Source organism: Pinus tabuliformis, chromosome 4_1 (assembly GCF_031772625.1).
Source record: "Pinus tabuliformis cultivar Carrire ecotype Pingquan chromosome 4_1, CPIR1, whole genome shotgun sequence".
Taxonomy (NCBI): Eukaryota; Viridiplantae; Streptophyta; class Pinopsida; order Pinales; family Pinaceae; genus Pinus; species Pinus tabuliformis.
In genome coordinates, this window is record NC_142303.1 from 489,391,208 (window position 1) to 489,413,535 (window position 22,328).

A 22,328-nucleotide genomic window follows, 5' to 3' on the forward strand; every position below is an offset into this window, starting at 1 on the left:
GTCTTATTTTCTAATATGACTTCAACCACTAAGCCCTCCTCTGATGTATCAGCACCTGGAACGTTTTCTGCTTCAGCCTCTGTTTGTGTTTGATTGTCTATCATCATTGGCTCATCATCTAATATGTCAGACCCTGAAACATCTTCTCCTTCAGCCTCCTTGGACTCTACCTATTTATTAATGGAAATATCCTGTAATGTAATTTTCTTCTTTTTATACCAGAGCTTCAGGAATTTCTTATGCACATTGATATTGATAGTACCTGCAGATTCCATCCAAGGATATCCCAAAACAACATCCATATTATCGATCTCTGAAGTATAAAAATCACCATGCAACACATACTTATCCATAGAAAGCTTCAAATCCTTACAAATTTGAACATCTTCATCATCAACCTGTGTATTTTCAATTTGTTTTGCTGGAACTTGAAATTTGTTTGCCAAATTAACATTGATGAAATTATGCTTGCAACTAGGATATTTATAGAAACAATGATTTTCTCCTTCTGAATCAATCCATGAACTTGCAATAAGGAGATACCCGTAGAAAATAACCCCTTAGGTTCCTTGGTTTCCTTCTTTCCTGTAAAAATAAAATCTTTGCTAGGTTGTGTGTCTGTCTATGTGAGCTTATCCACAAAATGAGCTTTACGGTCAAAGTGGTCCATAAGAGCTTTTGTGAATTTGTCCCAAGTCAAGGGCCTTCGATAGCAACGTTGATGCCCTTGCCACGATTGCAATCTTTCAATGTCCAAGTACATTGTTTCCACACTCAGCTGAGTCTCATCAACCATGATGTAATTCAATATAAAACATTTCCATTTGTGCTAGCCATTTGGCTGGATGAGACCCATCAAATGGATACAAGTCCCTCAAATTCAGATCTAGGCAGGCCATCACAAAAAATTGGCGAAAATTTGAAATGGTCACAATTTCGTCAATATTGCTCAAAATCCCTATTATAACCTATTTCCAGAAATGTAACAATCATTCTCCATCTTCCCATGCTATAGAAATCTTGATCCAGACACTAGAATTTCAGATCTGTGCTGCAACTCTCCCGCCGTCGCCAAAAGTTCTGCAAAAAAGAGCTGATTTTAAATCAGCGATATCTCCCTCATCCGGACTCCGATTCAACTGATTTTTTTTTTAATTGGGTATTTTTTTCACATAGAATATAAATATACAATTAGATTTTGCAGATCTTGCACCAGGACATCCAGATCTGTGCCACAAACTCACTGCCTTGAAAAATTGTCTGAAACCCCACTGATTTTTAGATTAGCGATATCTCCTTCATCCAGACTCCGATTCAACTGATTTTTTTTTTGAAATAGGCTATTTTTTCACAAAGAATACAGATCTACAATTAGATTTTGCAGACTTTTCACCAAAACATACAGATCTGATCTACCAACTCGCCGCCCCCGAAATCCTGCAAAAAATTAAAAAATTTCTCCCCATATTCCCCCCCTAGGTATATAACAGAATAAGATTAAACCCAAGGGACTAATATTGTAATCCCAATGTATCTAAACACTAAGATAAATATTATAAACACTAAAGTAAACATGATTAACCATGGTTGATCTTCATATTGAGACAATCCTTATGAAAATGCCATGTTGGACCATGGTTGACCATGGTTTATTTTCAAATCAAGACAATATTTGTCACAATGCGGCATTGGACCATGGTTGATCATGGTTGATTTTCATATCGAGACAATTTTTGTTACAACGCGACATTCAAAGATGTTTAACCACGATTGACCATGTTCGATTCTATAGGACATGGTTGATCATAATCAACCATGGCGGACCATGATTGACCATGATTGTTTATGGTTGACTATGGATATAAACCCTAGTGTTATAATAAGCATAAATAGTGCGGCGAAAGAAAAATGTATCACCTCCATATTTATTTCTATTCCATTTCATGTATTTATATGATTTTCTTTACAATATTTCCCGTAAGATTTTTTTATCTTAGATTGATTTGAATGATACAAAATCGAATATGTCGATTGTACTAAATCTCAACTTCAAACATACAATATATTTAATATTTAACATTAATATAATAATGCATTGTATTATTAAAGTAATTATCCAAAAATTCATATTTTTTTAATTTTTATTGATAATAAGGTTGTTTTTCGGATTAATCACATTGTAGAGATTTTGTCGACTTTTCGAACCAACTAATGTGGTTGATCCTCATTACAAATGGTGTGAAACATCCAACAAATGTGATTTGTCATGAGGATGAACCATATTAGTTGCTTCGAAACATAGACCAAATCTCTACAATGTGATTAATTCCAAAGACAACCTTATTATCAATATAGATCACAAAAGTCTAAGATCTAACATTAATTTTTATTACTAAACAAATTAATTAAATTATTATTTATAACATTTATAATAGATGAATCACTATATATTAAATCACATAAATTACAAAGTAACATATAAAATCATTATATATTAAAACAATGTTTTGCATTAAATCATTTTATATTATATTAAATTAATCATATAAAGGCATTTCCACGATTGACACGGGAAGTTTGATCCAATGGAAATTTACAATACTTAGCAAAAATGTATTATAGTTTATATTCATATATATAAAAGAAAATATATATATATATATATATATTTTGCTTGGGAGAGATAGCGTTAAATTTATAATTCCAACGTTTTCCTCCTCAAAATTACAAATGACAACATGCAGGTAAACATTACTTAAAAATAACTGTCTATAATTTCAACCAGAAATTATAAAAATTATATTAACTTCTTTTCTAATTAAATTTATTTAATTTACATTTTAATTAATCAATTTATCACTATTATATCGGGATATCCCTAGACCAATAATTGTAATACTTAATAAATATATGCAAAATCATATAAAAAAACATCAGTTACAGAATATGAATAAAAATATTAAAAACTTCGATAATTACTTTGTGAAGTCGGATCAATTTAAGAGTATCGAAACTAAAAATCTATAACATCTCACTAAACAATTCGATGTGAACGTAATTGTTCATGGTACTTAGTTTCAACCAGATTTCTTTTAAAATATTCAAAAGTACAAAATGAATGGAATTATTGGCAGCGACAGCCGAACGGAAAATAAAATAAGAGAATGCACCATAGTTTCATTACAGGAAGGATTTAGATAGTGACCGGTGACAATAGCACAACATCTGAGAAAGAAAGAAAGAAACATAGATAGGGGAGATATGAAAATAGCACAGCAGTGCAGTTGAGCAGAGATTGACATAACTAGAAGCTGTACCGCTCGTATTCGATGAAACAGTCAGTTAGCTGAACTCGAGCACCGATGGCGTTGCCGCAAATGTTCCAGATGCGGCCCCCAAGGTTTTGAAGGCAGGCGGTGCAAGCAGACTGAGAGATTCCCTGATTGCAAACCCCACGCCCATAGGCGGTGGGTGAGCCTGCTTGCAATGATTTGTAGTCGTAACCGCTGAAGGCAGTGTTTCCCTTTAGATCTGCGAGGAGGGATCCGAGAGTACTATAAAAGGAACTTCCGCTTGGGATTTTCTGCGTGTTACACGCAGACGATACGAAGTTTCAGCACCGCGCACAACCAGTGTTACTACCATTACTGCCAATGCGAAAGCAAATGATTACCTCGTCGACATGGCTGGCTAGTTGGGAAATTCTACTAATATGAATAAACTTCGACAATGGGAAATGGGAAATGGTGGGTGGAATGATATATAACCTCTAATGATATATAACCTCTAATGGTGCGATGCTTATCAGTGTGTGGTGGAAGCCTCCATTTATAGGCTTAGGCTTGGTGGGGATGGGGATGGGTGTGGGTAGCATTATAGATAACATCTGTGTGTGCTGGACACCGGTGGATGGGGACGCATGTGGTTAGTATAATACAAAGAAGGAAATGCACGACTCATTTTAGCCGCCTGTCCTGACTAGACCGTTTCCCCCTCATGAGTAGCCGCAGTCCATCACAGACCGTTTCCTCTGTAGAGAAAACCAACGAATAAGTAGCTCAGCTACTAAGTGGTTGGTTTATTGGGTTCTTAATAATTATTAAAAAACTAAGTGATTGGCTTATTGGGTTCTTAATAATTATTAATAATTATTAAAAAACTAAGTGGCTGGTTTATTGGGTTCTTCATAATTATTAAAAAACTAAGTGGTTGGTTTGTTGGGATTTAGAGTATGGGAGAGTTTTTATATAATAAGAGAGATTTGTAATTTTTTCATTACAAATGTTATAAAAATTATTAATAATTAAATAGTTAATCTAGGCATATTTTATATAACATATCAAAGAAATATAAAATAATTACAAATTGCATTGTTTAAGAGAAGTTATTTTTTTCATAATTAATTGATATTCCATATTCTAAGAAAAAGATATAAAACATAAGGAAGAGATATAAAATATATTTGGTACTTAAATTATATTAAATTTAATATTGATAAGAAACTACATTAATGGTGGGCCTCTAGTTAGCCCCATCAAATATTATCCAGAACTTACGTAAATGAGACTACAAATCACCAACATTAAGATCACCATGTAGATGGATGGCGTATTGATTAAGGTTCGTAAATGTTCAATTCACATGATATATATCTCCCATGTAATCCCGATGTTCAATTGACAAGATATATATCTCCCATGTAATCCGGGTTAGGAAGAGATGGACCCAAATGTCAGATCAGAAAATTGTGCTAGTTGAACTACTTTGCAGTCACATTAATTTATGGTAGGTGAGATATCAGCATACTCCAAAACTGAACTGACAAAAGGTTACAAATTGATCCTCAGAAGTCTTTTTATCAATTAGGACTTTATTTTCTTCATTTTCCATTATTTTTGTTCATTTTCTTCCTCACATGAGACCTGTGACCTTTCACCTTCCTTTTCTGCTAATCTTCGTTATTTTAATAAATAAATGTGCCAAAAATGCCATTTTGCATTTCCAAATCCTTAGCCATTGCCTTTGGCAATTTCCTTAACCATATTAACCAAAATGAACACCAACACTACGATGTTTTGCCCAACATTCAGCTTGGAATAAGTGTCCCATCACCGTGGTTATTATTTTGTCTTTATTAAATTTTATTACATAGAATTTTCACCAGGGTTGTTACATTAAAGGCGTGCTTCAAAAATCATCTTTCAACCCACATGCTAGAGCTGCACAAAATTATAACATTGTTGAAGACCTCGCTATGCCTCCTTCTGCAATGTTATCTCTCGAAGTGTTGCAAACATGCTCAACACAATGAAAGTTTTTATTTTTAGCGATAGGAGCTATTGATCTCCGTGATTCTAATATAATTATCTTTGATCTTGTGAGTCATATCCCGAGACTTCCTCATCAACTAGCGTTCCAGATTCCAGTATTTTTTCAAACTAGATTAGTGTTTCACATAGTTGCTGACGAAGGAGCTTCTACGTGTATTATGTTGATTGCTTGTTGGAAAACTTTAGGTTCTCCAACCATCAATCTATCACCTACCACTCTAAAAGCCTTCGATGGAAGATTTTTTCATCCTTATGGAATCCCGAATGATCTGCCCATAGAGCTAGAGGGTAAAATGGTCATGATCGAAGGTGGACCTACACTATTTCAATTGTGGTATCATCACTTTTCTAAATGATACAATTTCCTTACAAAGGGAAAATTGTCAAAGTAGACCATTTGTCTCACTACACTTCAGACCCTAACTCTAAGGGTACCATACCTTTTGTTGGAAAAATGAATACTGTTTAGGAGAATATTGGTGTTGGTTTACTCAAATATGGATCACTGATGAGAACCTTTGTGTTCCCTCCACCGAATTTTCCATCTAATATTGTTGAGGTTAACATGATTACAACAAGCACTATGGAATCTTTTTATGTGTGGATAGTGCCTTTAGAGTCTGAATTAGCCTCCTATGGCAATAAGCTTCCCTTGAGCCCATTTGAATTGGATTATCATGAAGGTAGATAATCTTCCGACCCATCATCTACTAATATTTATTGAGTGAATACGATCAATGATGATTGTTCTCCTTTACGTTGGTTAGAACAAGTTTCACTCCCTGATCCTCGACTATACATTTCCTAATGATGAAGGTATTATGGAGGTCATGACTTCAGATGAAATTCCATGGAACGATTACCATCATCCTTAATCTTTTCTACCTAACCCTAATAAACTTGATAATGAGTTTTCAACTATGTTTTCACTTGTGTTATTCTCTTAACCTGCAAGATAATACCATAATACCAAATATGCGAAGAAATATACCCAGAACATAGAAAAATGAGAAATAATAGCAAGTATTTTATTATTCAGGAAGCAATGTTCACTTGCCTCTTCGAGGGGCAACCTCCAATAGAGCTGAGCTCAACTACAAAATAAGACATGATGCTCCTCGAGGGGAGTCTCTATCATTTATATAGGATTCATACATGCAATACCATGGGGCAATACCATGGTTCTTATTAATACCATCTATCTAATACCATGGCCCATTTGAAACTAACTAGGGTCCCTTCATTAAATGCACGTTAACCACTTACAATTATTAATATGGGCTTTATTGACTCCTTATTTATCTATAACTGTGACTCGATCCTATTACATAAATAAGGGGGTTAGGGTTGGACCCTAACATGACCTCCCCCATAAGAGTAGCCTTATCCTCAAGGCTGAAGCGGTGGAAATTGCTGAAGGATAGTGGCTGGTTCGCAGGTTGGATCTTCTGGAGAGGTGTCTTTCCATTTCACGAGGACTTCCTTGATCGTGCAGCCATGCACGTGTCGTTCTCATGCGTCAAGAACCTGTTAAAGTTGGAGCCAAATTGACCCTTCTTCATCCACTTCAGGTAGACTAGTTTGAATTCTGCAATGGTTCCCAATCACTTTCTTGAGGAATGAGACATGGAAGACTGGATGGATTTTTGTAGTGGGTGGCAAAGCCTGCTTGTAGGATTCTGACAACCCTTGTCATTAAGTGATATTTGCTTATATGATTGCAGCCTCAAAAATATGTGATCCCCTTCTTGAAATTGGCGTTCTAAGCGATGTTGATCTGCTTGTTGCTTCATGCGGTTTTTGGACTTGATGAAGATTTTGTCTAAGGTGGGCCAGCATGGTTGTGCAGTTCTATAGGAGTCTATCCACTGCTTGTACCTTCGAGCATCCCTTGATATAAGAAGTAGGGGAAGGAGGGAGTTGATCATAAACTGCTTCATTTGGAGTCATTTTGGTGGTGGCATGATAGTTGGTGTTATACCACCATTTGGGTAGAGGTAACCATTATACCTAGAGATGTTGCTTTTCTGAAGTGAAACACCTAAGGTAGGTCTCCAGAAATTTGTTGACTGCTTCAGTTTGACCATCAGTTTGTTGATGATAGGAAGTATTGAGTTGTAGTTGGGTACTTTGTAGCCGGAAGAGTTCCTGCCAAAAGTTATTGGTGAAGATCGGGTCATGATTAGACACAATGGAAGTGGGCATGCCATGCAATTTGAAAATCTGATACATGAAAGATTGAGCGACCAAATTCGGTGTAAAAGGGTGGGGTAGGGCGCAAAAATGAGCATACTTAGAAAGTCTGTCCACAACCACCATGATGACTGACTTTTTTCCTGACTTTGAAAGACCCGTAATGAAATCCATAGAAACCTCCGTCTAGATTGAGGTCGGTATGGGCAATGGTTGTAATGTACCTAGGGATTTGACTGTTTCTCCTTTGCGGCACTGACAGACATCGCATTCAGCTACAAATGTAAGAATGTCCTTTCTCATGCCTATCCAAAAAAATGATCTTCGAGTGTGACCATACGTCTTCTGAAATCCTGAATGTTTTACAGTGGGAGATGAGTGCAACTCCGCCAAAATGGGGCTTTTGAGGGTGGATGTTGGTGATATTACGACTCTGTCCTTGTAGCGAAGAATCTCATCTTGCAACGAGTAGCCCGCTGTGGAATTTTGATCCGTCTGCAATTGATTAATGAGTTGGGAGAGCCAGGGATGTGAAAACCATTCCTTGAGAGCCTCTTCAACACATTCTGGAATGGGAAGGGAAATTACGAGCAGGGTACTTTCCTCCTCAAATTGGCGGGATAATGCATCTGCTACAACATTTTCGCGCCCTTTCTTGTAAATTATCTCATAATCATATCCCAGCATTTTGGAGAGCCATTTTTTTTGTTGTGGTGAGCATAGGCGTTGCTCCAAAAAATATTTAAGGCTTTGATGGTTTGTACAGATTTGGAAATGTCGCCCCAATAAGTATGGTTGCCAGGTATCTACTGCATGTAAGATGGCCATCATCTCCTTCTCATAGCTAGATTGTCCCAGATTCTTCCCACTTAGTTGTTGGCTCATGAAGGCCAAGGGTCGACCTTCCTGGATTAAGACTACCCCAATACCCGTACTAGAAGCATCACATTCAATCGCAAAAGATTTGGTGAAGTCGGGTAGTGCTAATATTGGAGTGGAACACATGGCATGTTTGAGAGCTATAAAGGCTTGTTGTGCTTCATCATTCCAAAGGAATGAATTTTTCTTGAGGAATTGAGTGAGGGGCCTAGTAATGTGACCATAATTGCGGACAAATTTGCGATAGTAGCATGTGAGACCCAAAAACCCTCTCAAGCTCTTAAAGGTCTTTGGTTGAGGCCAATCCTGCATTGCCTGAATCTTTTTGGGGTCCACCTTGACACTTTCACTCCCCACAATCTGGCCCAAATACTCAACTTCTTCCATGCCAAAAGAGCACTTGGAAATCTTGACAAATAATTTATGCTTGCGGAGCAGTTGCAAGAGCATATCTACATGCTGAATATGTGTGGCCTAGGGGCGACTGTAGATGACGAAGTCATCAAGGAGAACAAGGAAAAATTTTCTGAGATATGGTCTGAGCAGGTGGTTCATAAGGCTCTGAAAAGTGGATGGGGCATTACAAAGACGAAATGGCATGACCAGGAACTTATAATGTCCTTCATGAGTTTGGAAAGCAGTCTTTGGAACGTCTACTTCTTTCATGCGAATTTGGTGGTAGCATGAGCGAAGGTCGAGCTTAGTAAAGAATTGAGCCCCATTTAGTTCATCTAGCAAATCATCGATAACCAGGATGGGAAATTTACCTTTGACTGTCAACTTATTGAGGGCCCTGAAGTCTGGACACATACGACATTCCCCATCTTTCTTGAGCACCATGACCATCGACGATGAATAAGGACTAATGCTCGGACGAATGACAACTGCTTCCAAGAGTTCTTTGATTATTTTTTCAATTTCATTCTTTTGGGTGAACGGATATCTATATGGGTGCACATTTGGTGGTTGGGCCCTTAGGACCAAAGTAATGCTATGATCATGTTCCCCTCTCAAGGGTGGAAGCTCATGAGGCTTGTCAAAGATTGGCAGATGGTTGTTTAAGATCTGTTGCATCTCAGGATGAATATGAAGAGAATTGGGTTCGAAGGCCTGGATGGCATTAAATTGGGATATAACTCCATGGTGGCCCTTTTTTAACAATTTTTCCATCCGATGTGAGTTGATGATAGAGGGAGCTTCTGCCTGGAGTCCGAGGAGGGTATGTGTGTGTTTTTTCTGCTTAAAGCTCATAAATAACTCCTAGAAATCCATTATGATTGGGCCAAGTGTGCGAAGCCATTCAACACCTAGGACAATGTGACCTTGCCCTTAGAGAGTGGTTCCTTTAAGTTCATCAGTTGTAACACGACATCTTTCAATTGTGCTTTAAGGCTGTCAATCCTCTCATTGGCCATAGCTTGAGCTCTAGTTTGTACCATGCACCGATCTGATGTACTTGAAATTTGGGACCGCCCGAAATTTTTGGCACTAACAATTGAATGGTACCACCTTGCTCAGCTCGTAAACCTGATTCTTATGGGCTAAGTCACCAATAAGCGCCCCGGGGGGTCTCAGACTCCATTTTTTTTATTTTTTTTTACTCCGGACATAGTTTAACTTCTTGCTTAGGAACACTGTAGTAGCCAAATCCCCGAAATGTCAATGCTGCCCAAAGTCCTGTGAAAATCATGCCCAGCTATAGGAACCCACACAATTAGTCAGATCTAAATGGCGGATCTGATTGTTGCGATTGCTACAGAGCCAAAACTGCTAGGTCTAGATGGTGGATCTGATGGATTTGAGAGATCTGAATGGCTGATCTAATAGATCTGGATGACGGAACTGATTGTTGCTGCTGCGACAAAACCCCACTTGCGAGATCTAATCTGGAAAAAATTATACATGACAGAGAGATAAAGGAGGGAACTATGGTCTTTAGGAGTGTCAGGTGCTACAGATCGTAATATACATAAGGGTCTGACAATAGTACTCGGCCCAATTTTTCAGGCCACCAACCAAGGAGGATCAACCATACCCTTAGCCATATAGCCCGAATAACCTATCGTACGCTCGAGTAATCTCTCCGAGTGCTATTCTTGGTGTACTGTAGTAACAAGACGACCAATGATTTATCTATGGCGAGGTTTCAAGGGAGCTAGGGGGCTTCCAATATACCCAGAGGGTACTTGGAAGACAGTCTGTGTGCGGTTCTGTCTAATGCACTACTACTCAAAGGGGTACCCACAGGGGTTACAAGGGAGTCCAACAAGCGTGACCAACTCTTGTATTTCCTGCGTGCATGCCTCCCCAAATCCATAGGTTTATGTTCTCAATGACAGATCCCATTGTTTAAAGATGCCAAAACACGTCTCTAGCCAAAAAAAAAAAAAAAAAATTCTAAAAGATGGACATTCCATCGGCCCTGGAAAGTGCTTTGATACCACTTGTTATGCTCTTAACCTACAAGAAAATACCAGAATACCAAATATGTGAAGAAATATACCTAGAACATAGAACAATGAGAAATAACAACAAGTATTTTATTATTCAGGAAGTAATGTTCACTTGCCTCTTCAAGGGGGCAACCTCCAATAGAGCTGAGCTCAATTACAAAATAAGACACAATGCTCCTCGAGGTGAGTCTCTATCCTTTATATAGGATTCATACATGCAATACCATGGGGAAATACCATGGTTCTTATTAATACCATCTATCTAATACCATGGACGATTTGCAACTAACTGTGGCCCCTTCATTAAATGCAGGTTAACCACTTACAATTATTAATATGGGCTTTATTGACTCTTTACTTAACTATAACTATGACTTGATCCTATTACATAAATAAGGGGGTTAGGGTTGGACCATAACAACCTGAGATAATGGATAGTCTAGAATTGCCCATTTTAGTTTTTCAAGATGAGTCCGTAAGGAATTTGGGAAACATATCTACAATGATTACCATCTAGATGGATGGCGTATTGATGGGTTTGAAGAATGTGGGTGCAACCTTTCAACAGGCTATGTCTTATGTGTTTTACAATATCAAGCATATTGTACAACCTTATTTAGATGACTTGCCAATTCATTCACTAAGACAAGAAGACTATCTAATGCATTTGAGAGTAATATTTATCAGATGTTGTCATTACAATATTTGCTTGAATCCGCACAAGTGCGTTTTTTGTGTGTAATTTAGTCGATTGCTAAGATTTGTTGTTTCAAGTGAAGCCATTCGTGTCAATTTGCTAAAGGTTGACATTATTCTGAATTTTCATTCTCCTTCCAATATTCACCAACTATAAAGTTTGCAAGGGAAAGAAAACTTTCTACGTCGATTCATCCAGAACTACGATGAGTTGACTAAAGGCTTTGCTCGACTATTTAAAAAGGGCATCTCATTCATTTGGGATGAAGTGGCTAAAATATCCTTTGATGCAATTAAACATGTGTTTACCCATACACCATTGTTGCATCCTCCTGATTATCATCGAGACTACTTTTTATACTTAGTTGCATCTAATGTCACTATTAGCATCATTTTAGTTCAAGAAGACAAATTGAATGAAGAGCATGTGATATATTACTTAAGTAGAAATTTGACCAAAATTGAAGCAAAATATGCACATGTGGAGAAATTGGCCTTGGTAGCCATTCAAGTTGTCTAATGCTTTTGTCACTACATTGTATTGCACAAAACTACTGTGATTTCTTAATGGAACCCCATGGTTTACATTCTCACCAGAAAAATGCTAGGGGGAAAGTATTCCAAATGGGTAGTTATCCTATAGTAATTGGATTTGGAATTCATTAAATCGACATCTAAGAAATCGTTAGTATTTGTTGAATTATTATGTGACTTTCCCGATGATGAGATGGGAAAGGTGGTAGAGGATTCTCTTCTAGATGAACTACTCTTTCTGATCAATAATTTAGATCCCTAGTATGGATACATCATTATTTATCTTCAAACCGAGACATTTCTTCTAGAACTATGTCAAACTGATCGTCGTCATATCTGGTATCAATCCCAACAATACAATATTATTGGTGATACACTTTATCGTCGTAGTGCTAATTCTATCTTTAGATGATGTTTAACTCATAAGGAAGTCGAAAAGGCATTAAATGAATACCATTCTAGAGCTTGTGGCGATCATATGTCAGGGTTTTCCACTCCTAAAAAGATCCTGCGCGTAAGGTATTTATGGCCTTCTACGTTCAAGGATTATATAACTGATGTCCAAAAATTCCATAATTGTCAAATATATGATCGAAAAATGTCTTCACACCCAGCTCCTCTTCACCCAATCATTGTTTTCAGTTCTTTCACTAAATGGGGCATCACTTTCCTAACATGTAACCTTCACTCGTACAAGGGGCATGGGTACATTATTCTTGAGGTAGATTAATTTACGACATGACGCGAGGTGATTCCTATGTATAAGGATGATGGTGAAACATCATCCATTTTCATGTTCAATCATATATTGCTCGGTTCAGAGTTCCATAAGCCAGTTCCATAGACCATGGTAGCCATTTTTTAAACTTTATGATGATTGATATTACCACGAAGCTAGGCCTGCATCATGACAGTTCTAATCGATATTACCCGCAAGAAAACAACCAAGTAGAAGTTGTTAATAAGGTTTTAACCACCATGATTAAATGGATTATCAGGACTCATAAATAAGATTGGTGTCTAATGCTTTATCCAGCCTTATAGGCATACTCCTTTACAACTTGTTTACGACATGGAAGTAGTTATACCAATTGAATGTGAGATACCGTCTTTGAAGCTAGCAATTGAATTATTACCAGCCACTTCTATTAAATAAGAATGTTTCCCATACTTAGCATGTCTTGATGAGACTCACAGTGATGCTACATTAGATAGTGAGGCCCAAAAGAAATGAGTTAAAGCATAATATGATCAAAATGTGAAACCTCATTCATATGTAGAGGGTGATTTAGACTTGGTCTATGTTCAAGAGAACGATAAGATAGGTGCTAGTAAATTCGAGAACATGTGGCCAGACCCTTATGTTGTAAAATGTGCATTACAAAAAGGGACCTATGAACTAGTTAATTATGTTACAATTCCTTTGGGAAAGCCTATAAATGGTCTTTAACTAAAGAGATATTATGCTCAGATTGTTCGGTGAGAAAATTGTATATTGTTGTACTATAGTTTACATGTGGAAATTTTTAGCATCCTTTTATGATTTTATGCTACTTCTCATACTTACCTTGTGTTACATGCATCTTTTAGATGTCGACACTTCCTCGAGCTTACATTGGCTTTGTTGATGGTGCTACTCATAGTACACATAATTTATCTTCCGTAGCCTGGGTCATTTATTCTCCCACATATGAGTTAGTTTATATTCATGGGATATTCCTTGGTCGAACAACAAATAATATTGCAGAGTATAGCGCAGTGATTTCAGCTACTCCTTATCTTTTGTTACACTTGATTTGTAGATGTCGACACTCCCTCGAGCTTAAATTGGCTTCGTTGATAGTGCTAGTCATAGTACTCAGAATTTACCTTGCGTAGCCTGGGTCATTTATTCACCCAAATATGAGTTAGTTTCTATTCATGGGATATGCCTTGGTTGAACAACAAAAAGTATTGCAGAGTATAGCTAGTGATTGAGCTATTATCTTATGCGATTTCATTTGGAATTCATTGATTGATCGTTATGTTATATTCACAACTCATAGTATTACATTTGAATGGTATTTATTTAGTTGGAATTGCTTCCATGTAAAGGATGTTTTTGTGGGTTCATCTCTTGGAAAGAGAATTTGATTATATTGAATATCAATATATTATGAGAAATTTAAAACAGTTGTAGTGAAATCAATGCAATATTCATCCATATATTGTACAACATAGAATAGAATAGAAGTGGTATCTTTCATTAGATAAGTGTCTATAAAAAGAGTGGATTTTACAAAAATGTTATCCAAAGACATGATTCCACGTGACCTTTATTTTCTAAACATGCCAGTACATCATCAAAAAATAAAAATCTAGCCCTCAAACTAGTGACTACACATGATGATGATCATGGAAACATACAATAATGCATGCTACTCATCATAGAAAACAACTAATAGATTCAGGAACCCCCAAAGTGTGCCTCTAATAGCGGAGTGGCAGGTCATCTATCTTGCATCTTGGATGTCCAAGGTCAACCTCTGAAGGTTGTGCTCTATCTTTATCAATGCCTCTGTTGCATCTGAGTTTGGCTCTATTAGATATATTGGTTGCTCCCCACACCTACCATATCTATGTAATCTAGCTGGTCTCAATGGGGCCACATCTGCATGATCATTTTAGATAATTAGTTTTGAATACCAAAAAAAAACAAAAAATAAAAAGAAATAAAAAAACAACCAAAGTGTGAAGTTTTACCTATGTTGCCCCACTACATCCTAGGTGGCAGTGGCGTGTGCATGGGAAATATTCAATCATAATGATTTGGTTTTCCAGCCAATCGATAAAGTCGGGAGTATATAATCATGTGAGGGTTTTGAGGTCCTCCTCTCTCTATAGCTACCCGTGGAGCGAGAAGAGGGAGCTTCTCTATAGCAAATGATATAACAAATGCACCTTACCCAAAGCTTTTTAGTCTGTCTGTTCTTACTCTAGTCAGTTCCCCTTTCAGATTGGCAACTATAGACTCTCTCCAGTTGAATATAGTAGGTTTTAAACACTCTACGGTGGTTTGCATTTAAGCCTTTGTGAGTAAATGCAGAGTTGTACTACCACATATCCGTGCAACAATGAACCCAATATCTTTCAAAGGAAGCTGTGAGATGATATTAATGTCAATTCTCCCATATTTGAGAGTAGCTCTATAAGTACAATGTTGTATCACATAGGTGACAGTGGTTTCGTCACCTCGCCTATGCCCAAACAGATTGATTTCCACCCCACAACATAGAATTCCCATCAAGAAGTACATTTCATCAGCATCAATGACAAGTCTATGGTCAACAACTATGAAAAATTCTTGTAAAACATTCCACTTACCCAACATCCATTCTAGCAAGTCTAATTGGTTTTTCATGCCCAGAATGGTGAAACACTTCATGTTCACACTCTCACCAAACCATATTTACAGAACAAAACCTGACAAACAAGCATAAGAGATTATTAGAAGCAATCATGGAAAAAATTAGCAAGAAATTTGGGTGTTTTTCATATTATGTTTTTTGCCCTCAATGTTGTGTGCATCCGACTGTGCTAAATAGTGTGAATGTGCATGGTTATCTTGTTAGAAGCCAAACACATCGCATTTTTTATTCTAAAAAAATCGACTGTTCTGTAGAGGCCTAATAAGGGCCACTTGCGCACATCGAGGGAAAGTTTCATTTGAAAACCCTCTGCAAAAAATCCAAAACATTTGGTTAAATGCTAAATAAAATATATGAAAATGAATATCTCGGAGAGGTAGTCTACTTGAAAAAGATAGCTCACGATTTTGCCCAATAGTTTGCACAAAATCTGCCTTTGAAGGTTTTGGTGAAAATGACCTCTATCACTCTCAAAACGTTAAAACAAAAATGGTAAAAGCTATTTTACTTTTTGGGTTATTATAATTTTTGTAGGCCTATTTAAATATTGTTTTTTCCCTATAAACCTTTAAAACCCATTTTTTTTTATTTTTTTTATTTATTTTTCAAAGAAGTTAATTATTTCAAGTTTAAGTGTGTCGCTTACAAGCTATTTACAGGAAATGAATAATTTTTGTTTTGATTATATTTTTATCACCTTTTCGAACTCATTAGAACTTACAAAAAAATTGAAACCCTGGATTTCTCTTTACGCCCTTTTCAGACTCCCTAAAAATGAAAAGATCGTCGAGTACTTGATTGTTCGAACTTGTAAAAGTAAGTGAACAACTGACTGTTCAGTATAAGTTTACCCTTTTTATGGACTAAACCAAACTGTTTAGGAAAAAGGTATAGGTTGACTAATCATGGTCAATAGAGTTCTCTCCCACATTCTTTTACCCTTTTCCGGGCTTGAGAGACTAAATTTATGAAAAAGGACACCGTGGAGTTTACTTATGTTTTTCTCTTGTCTCCCTAAAACTAAAAACAATTAGATTTACTTTCCCTCAACTCGTTAAAATTTATGTTGAAAGAACTGCTTGATTTTTATTTTTGTGTGTTTTCAAACTCTTTATATATGAAAAATAAATTGAGTTACCCATTCATTCAACTCGTAAAATCTAAAGAGTATAGGACTTGCTAAGCATGACGAGACTTAACAACTCATTTTTAGGGTTTGTTAAAATACTTTGATGGACTCATCCAAAGGATGAAATTACATGGCAAGAATATGTTATCCTCCTCAAGATTGTAATACCATAAAGAGGTACATTCCAGTAATGGTGGGGGAAAGGTGAGAAATAGTCTTTGTTTTCTATTTGTAAAAGGCAGTATGTCACTCTTGAACATGACAATCCATCACTTTCATGTCCAAGTTTTGAAATCCATTTGTCTCATAATTGAGCATATCTTATTGAAAGTCTTCAGTTGGTTTGGGATTTATTTTTTGAGTCAAATGTTTCGAATTAATCATGTCATGTATCTAATATCTTCAAGAGAAGTCCAACTTCAGTCAAATTACTTTGTCAGTCATAGCCTTCAGTTGCATTGACCACCCTAAGTCAGTCCTGAATTACTCCAAACTATTATTGTTAAAAACTTGGCATGAGTTTTGTGACATGGGTCCTCTTGCGATGAGTCACTTCCTATCTACTTGACAAAATTATCTACGAAATTGATCTAGAAACCTTCAGTACCTTAAGGCTAGCATGCCTTAATGGCAGGTGTTTCTCCTTCGATGATAGGTTCTAATCATTGACCTTCGATCAAATGATTTTATGGGTGTTTGACATTAGCACATCTTTTTGCACTTTGTAGATTGCATTGGATGTACCTTGAGAACCATTGTCATTATTTGTGGTTTCTATTGCACTTGTTAATGGAGCACACCATTGGCTGGTAATCAAGTGGTTTCTACCATGTTCGACTACGAGGCATTTATTTGCATGCTTAGATTCATACTATGGATCATGAAATGGAGATCAAGACCCTCGATCTAGTTTCATCCATCCAGGCTGCATGGAGTTATTAATATTCCTAATTGTAAACATAGATTCATTGATGGTTGTGTCCATAATATCTCGCCTATTGATATGGATCTTCGGATGTATTTCCTTACTGTTCTTTGAGATGTTTATGTTTTGAGGATGGGAATGCCTACATCAGTGACGATATTATATATTGCATTGTAACATTTGTTTGATTGTTTTAGGGCTCCAACTACAGTCTCTAACCCAAACCTTTACATGATAAAGTGCTTCAGTCATCGAATTTATTTTAACTTTTCAATTTAGGGGGAAATATGTTACATGTCATTTTGTCGAATTAAGAAAACCACCATCTGTTTGGATATTTCGTTGTCCACAAATGTGTCCCAAAGCATTCCCCTATAAACTTAGCATCCAAATTACCCCAACGAAAGTGGAGTTCTTGGATCCCATGGTACAAAACCATGTTTTTGGCTTCCTGCATAGTTCCCTAGTCAATATCTGCACATACGTATAGGTGTCCCTTAGGAACTATGCATAAGTATGCATTGTCTTACACTATGACCTGTGAACATTACTTATCACATGCAAAAATAAAAATTAAAGTCTAGAAGCAATGTTAGTATCATCTATCCCAACTAACAAGCTTCAAATGATTTCCTAATGAGTCTTGATCCCTCTCATCATAGAGCAACTCCCTCTCCCTATGGAATCCCTATCCCACCATTAATGAATCTCATTCCTTGGAAAATGGATCCAAAACTTCCCACCCTTGGCCTATAAAGCTGACACAAGCCAAAGGATTGAGGAGGATTGTTGGAAGTAGGCTTATGTTGCAGGAATAAGTTTGGAAGGCTATTCATTCAAGTAGAGGGTTGGATATTGTGGGAAGGGACTTGCAACATCAAGGCTACATGGTTGTAAGGGTATTCTCTATTTGATTAATATAAAGTCAATTGTTATTTCTCAATTACATATTTGTTGACATAGTTTGTAGGATTCCTTGATCACCTACATAGGTTGTGATTGGGTATTGATCAGTTTATGATACATGATTTCTTAATTAGTGCATTTATCTTATGATTATATATGAGATACTTTGATCTCTTATTTATCTCTATCTATGCAGATCTCCTTCACCACATCATGGAGAAGCTATGGGGACTGAAGGGAGGCTCTCTAAAGCTTTGAGGAGAAGATGGTTGATAGATCTGAAGGTGTCTTCATAAATCATTTTGTTTAAATGGTAAGTGGTCATTATTGTAGTATTTGTTTCAGTCAATCATAGTATAGAGAAAGGTAATAGTTCTTGGTTGTTTATTACAAGGTTTCATTGAAGTCTAGGGAGATTGCTCTTGTCTGCAAGAGGGATAAGTCCACATAACACTTGGAATATTAGTTAATTATAAGAGGAATAACCTATTTTCCTCATCATAAAGAAGACACTAATGAAATATTTAATTTAATTTGTAACTATTTTGCATTTGTTTTATATATTATATAGAATATGTCTATATATATTTACATTAACTTATTAATTATTAATAATTTTTATAACATATTATATATACTTCTTCCTATTAAATAATGTAATGAAAGAATTACAAATCTCTGTTATTATATAAAACTCTCCCATACTCTTACTCCCAACCAACCACATACTCTAAACCCCAACTAACCACTTAATTTTTTAATAATTATGAACAAACTATCTCAAAATAGGATGCCTACCCCGAAGTTAGTTTTATTATAGAACTTGTCACATATCCTCTTTAAATTTTCTACCCATATTCACTATAATGGTGTTACAAGGATGTCCAGGTGAGCTACTTATTGATTGGAATTCTCTAAAAAGGATGGGGTGGTCGTCGTTTATGGCCCACGTGGACTAAGCCCTGTCATGAGGGGGGAAACGATACAGTCAGGACTTGTGGCCAAAATGTGTCACTACAAGAAAAGGGGTCATTGGTGAGGGCCATACCTGTGACAAACCTTTAAGGTCCATCACCAATGTCGCATATGGTGACAGTCCTTAGAAAAGTGTCATTGTAAGTGTATATAGTGATGGTCCTTGAAGGTTTTTCATCGAATCCATTTTCAATGACACTTTTGGTGGGGGTCGTTAAAGGTCTGTCACTAATTCTCTCTTTGGTGACACTTTTGGTGAGGGTCGTTAAAGGTCCATCACTAATTCTCTCTTTGGTGACACTTCTGGTGACGATCTTTTATTGACCCTCACAAATTCTCTTTTTGGTTACTTTTGGTGACGGTCAAAAAATGTTCGTCATCATTGATCATTCCAATTAGTTTTTGATGATGCTATGTACCTGTTACTATATTTTTTGTCAAAAGATAAAAATTTAAGGCCATTGTTGTGGAGTTATTTTTGTTATGTGTCCAAGGCCAGAGTGTTTAGAGTCAGTCAATTTGTTAAGATGTAATTAGTGTGTATCATTTCCCTCAAGTAGTAAGAGTATAGTTTTCATATGAGTCAACACATGATTCTTCTCTATTAGGTTTATTATCTAGCAAATTCCATTTAGATAAAGTTCCACTAGTGTATGTAGGAATTATATTATTTAATACATAATCAAGATTTGTCAATTCTATTAATGAGAGAAACATAACACTCCTCAACATTCATGGCATGCCTTAACATGCTTTGGTACACACTAACATTCCTTGGCACTTCGCATGTCTTGGAACATCTGTATACCTAGAACATATTTACATGAGTAGAGAAACCAAGCACATGTTGGCATGACCTAGCATATCATAGCACTCCCCTAACATGTGTTGGCATGCCCTGTAGTCCCTAACATTCCCTGGAAAACCTTGGCATAATATTGCATTAACATATATTAGCACTTGGCACACATTGGCTCTTGGCATGTATTGGAACCTATTATTAGTGTGCCTAGCATGCCCCTTTTGAAAAAGATAAAGTTCTGAATTATTAACCCTCTTATGTGTTCATTTCGTTGAATTTTGGATTGGTTATTCCTTTTGCTTCCTTAAAACTCCTTGACACATATTGGCATACACTGGCACCTTGCACATCCTAGTGTGTCTTAGCACATGGCATGTCTTAGCATGTCTTGGCATGCCTTGGCACTATTTGGCACATGTTAGAACACCCTAAAACTACCTAGCACACTCTAGCACTTCTTGACATGCCCTGGTATTCCGTGACATGACTTACCATTTCTTAGCATACCCTGTCACTCCCTCCTTGGCATCATAGTTAACACTCATTGACACTCCTTGAAACACCCTCATATTCATTCACTTCCATTCATTTTGTCCTAGTGATCCCTTTTGTTATCCTAGTACTTTGTAACACTGCTCAACATGCATTTTCACTCTCTAGCATACCTTAGCACTCTTTGACATGTTCTGCCACTTCATAGCACGCATCACACTCCCTGACACACTTTGGCACTTTGCACGTGTTGGCACTTGGAAAGTCTTAGCATGTTTGGCATGCATTGACATTACTTGGTATGATTTGGAATGGTTTAATATTAAATTTATTTGAGATCAATTATTTCAAAGTCGATGAGAAGCAATGGAGGAATATTTGGCACTTAGAATGCACTAACACATGATACTTTGCACCTATTGGCACCTAGTGTTGGTGTGTGTTGCACGCCCCTCATGGAAAAGGTAAATTGATGACTTATTAACCCTATTATGTGTTCATTTCCTGGTAGTTTAACTTGTTTCTTCCTTTTGTTTCCTTGACAGTCCCTAACATTCAGTGTCACACCCTTGCACATCTTGGCATGCCTTAGCACTTGGCACATCTTAGCATGTTTGACATGCCTTCACACTATCTAACACTTGTTAGCATGCCCTAGAATTCCCTAACATACCTTGGCAGTCATCCCTCACAACTAGCATTACATTTTTCCACGACTTGGGAACCTTGCATTCCCTAGAACATCTTGGTACTTGCTATTTTTCATGCCCTCATAGATAGCATTACGTTTTTTGCAATTGGGGAACCCAACAGATTCATTAGCAAAAAAATATTGTGCCCAACCAAAATTCTCCCTTTCTCTCAAATTTGTCCACGCCTTATCACAACCATAGGCTTTCCTTCTACAAGTCCTATCTTGAACTTCTGCTAAAACACTTCATCCTTGGGACACCTAGAATCCATTGACACTCCTTCGCACACACTCTTATTCATTCATTTCTAAGCATTTTGACTTAGTTCTCCCTTGTGTTCCCCTGAGACTCCCTAACACTCCTCAGCATCCATTGACACTATCTGCCATGTGTTAGCATGCCTTTTCATTCATTTTCATGCCCCGACACTCCTTAGATATCATGCACTCACAACAACCGTTACTTTTTTTGAGACTTGGGAACCCAACCAAGTCCTGCCTCCACTACAACAACTTACCCAAGTTATAATGACTACAACTAGACTATGCCTTGTTTACCTAGGAACTACGTAAAACACATCTTAGGCTACTCATGTCCAATCTAAACTCATCCCACTTAACAAGTTACCAAGTCAAGGTTCACGTCCAACCATGGCCATTAAACAACTAAGCAACATAGTTTACATATTCACATGTCATAGCACTTGGCATGTCTAACAATTTGTTAGCACTCTGTGGCACGTGTTAGCATCCCCTACATTTATTGGCATGATCTTCACTCCATAGCACACCCTAGCACTCCATGACATGCCCTGGAACTCTAGTATGCCTTGGAACTACCTAGTATATAAGCTTGTCACTCCCTCCTTAGAACACTTGGAACTCACTCACACTTCCTATCACACATTCTTATCTA

General features: G+C 36.9%; 1 pseudogene; it reads right to left on the reverse strand.

Moving 5' to 3' along the window:
- Positions 1 to 3,145: 3,145 nt before the first annotated feature.
- LOC149176647 (antifungal protein ginkbilobin-like protein pseudogene) overlaps positions 3,146 to 22,328 on the reverse strand; it is a 47,518-nt pseudogene continuing 28,335 nt past the window's right edge.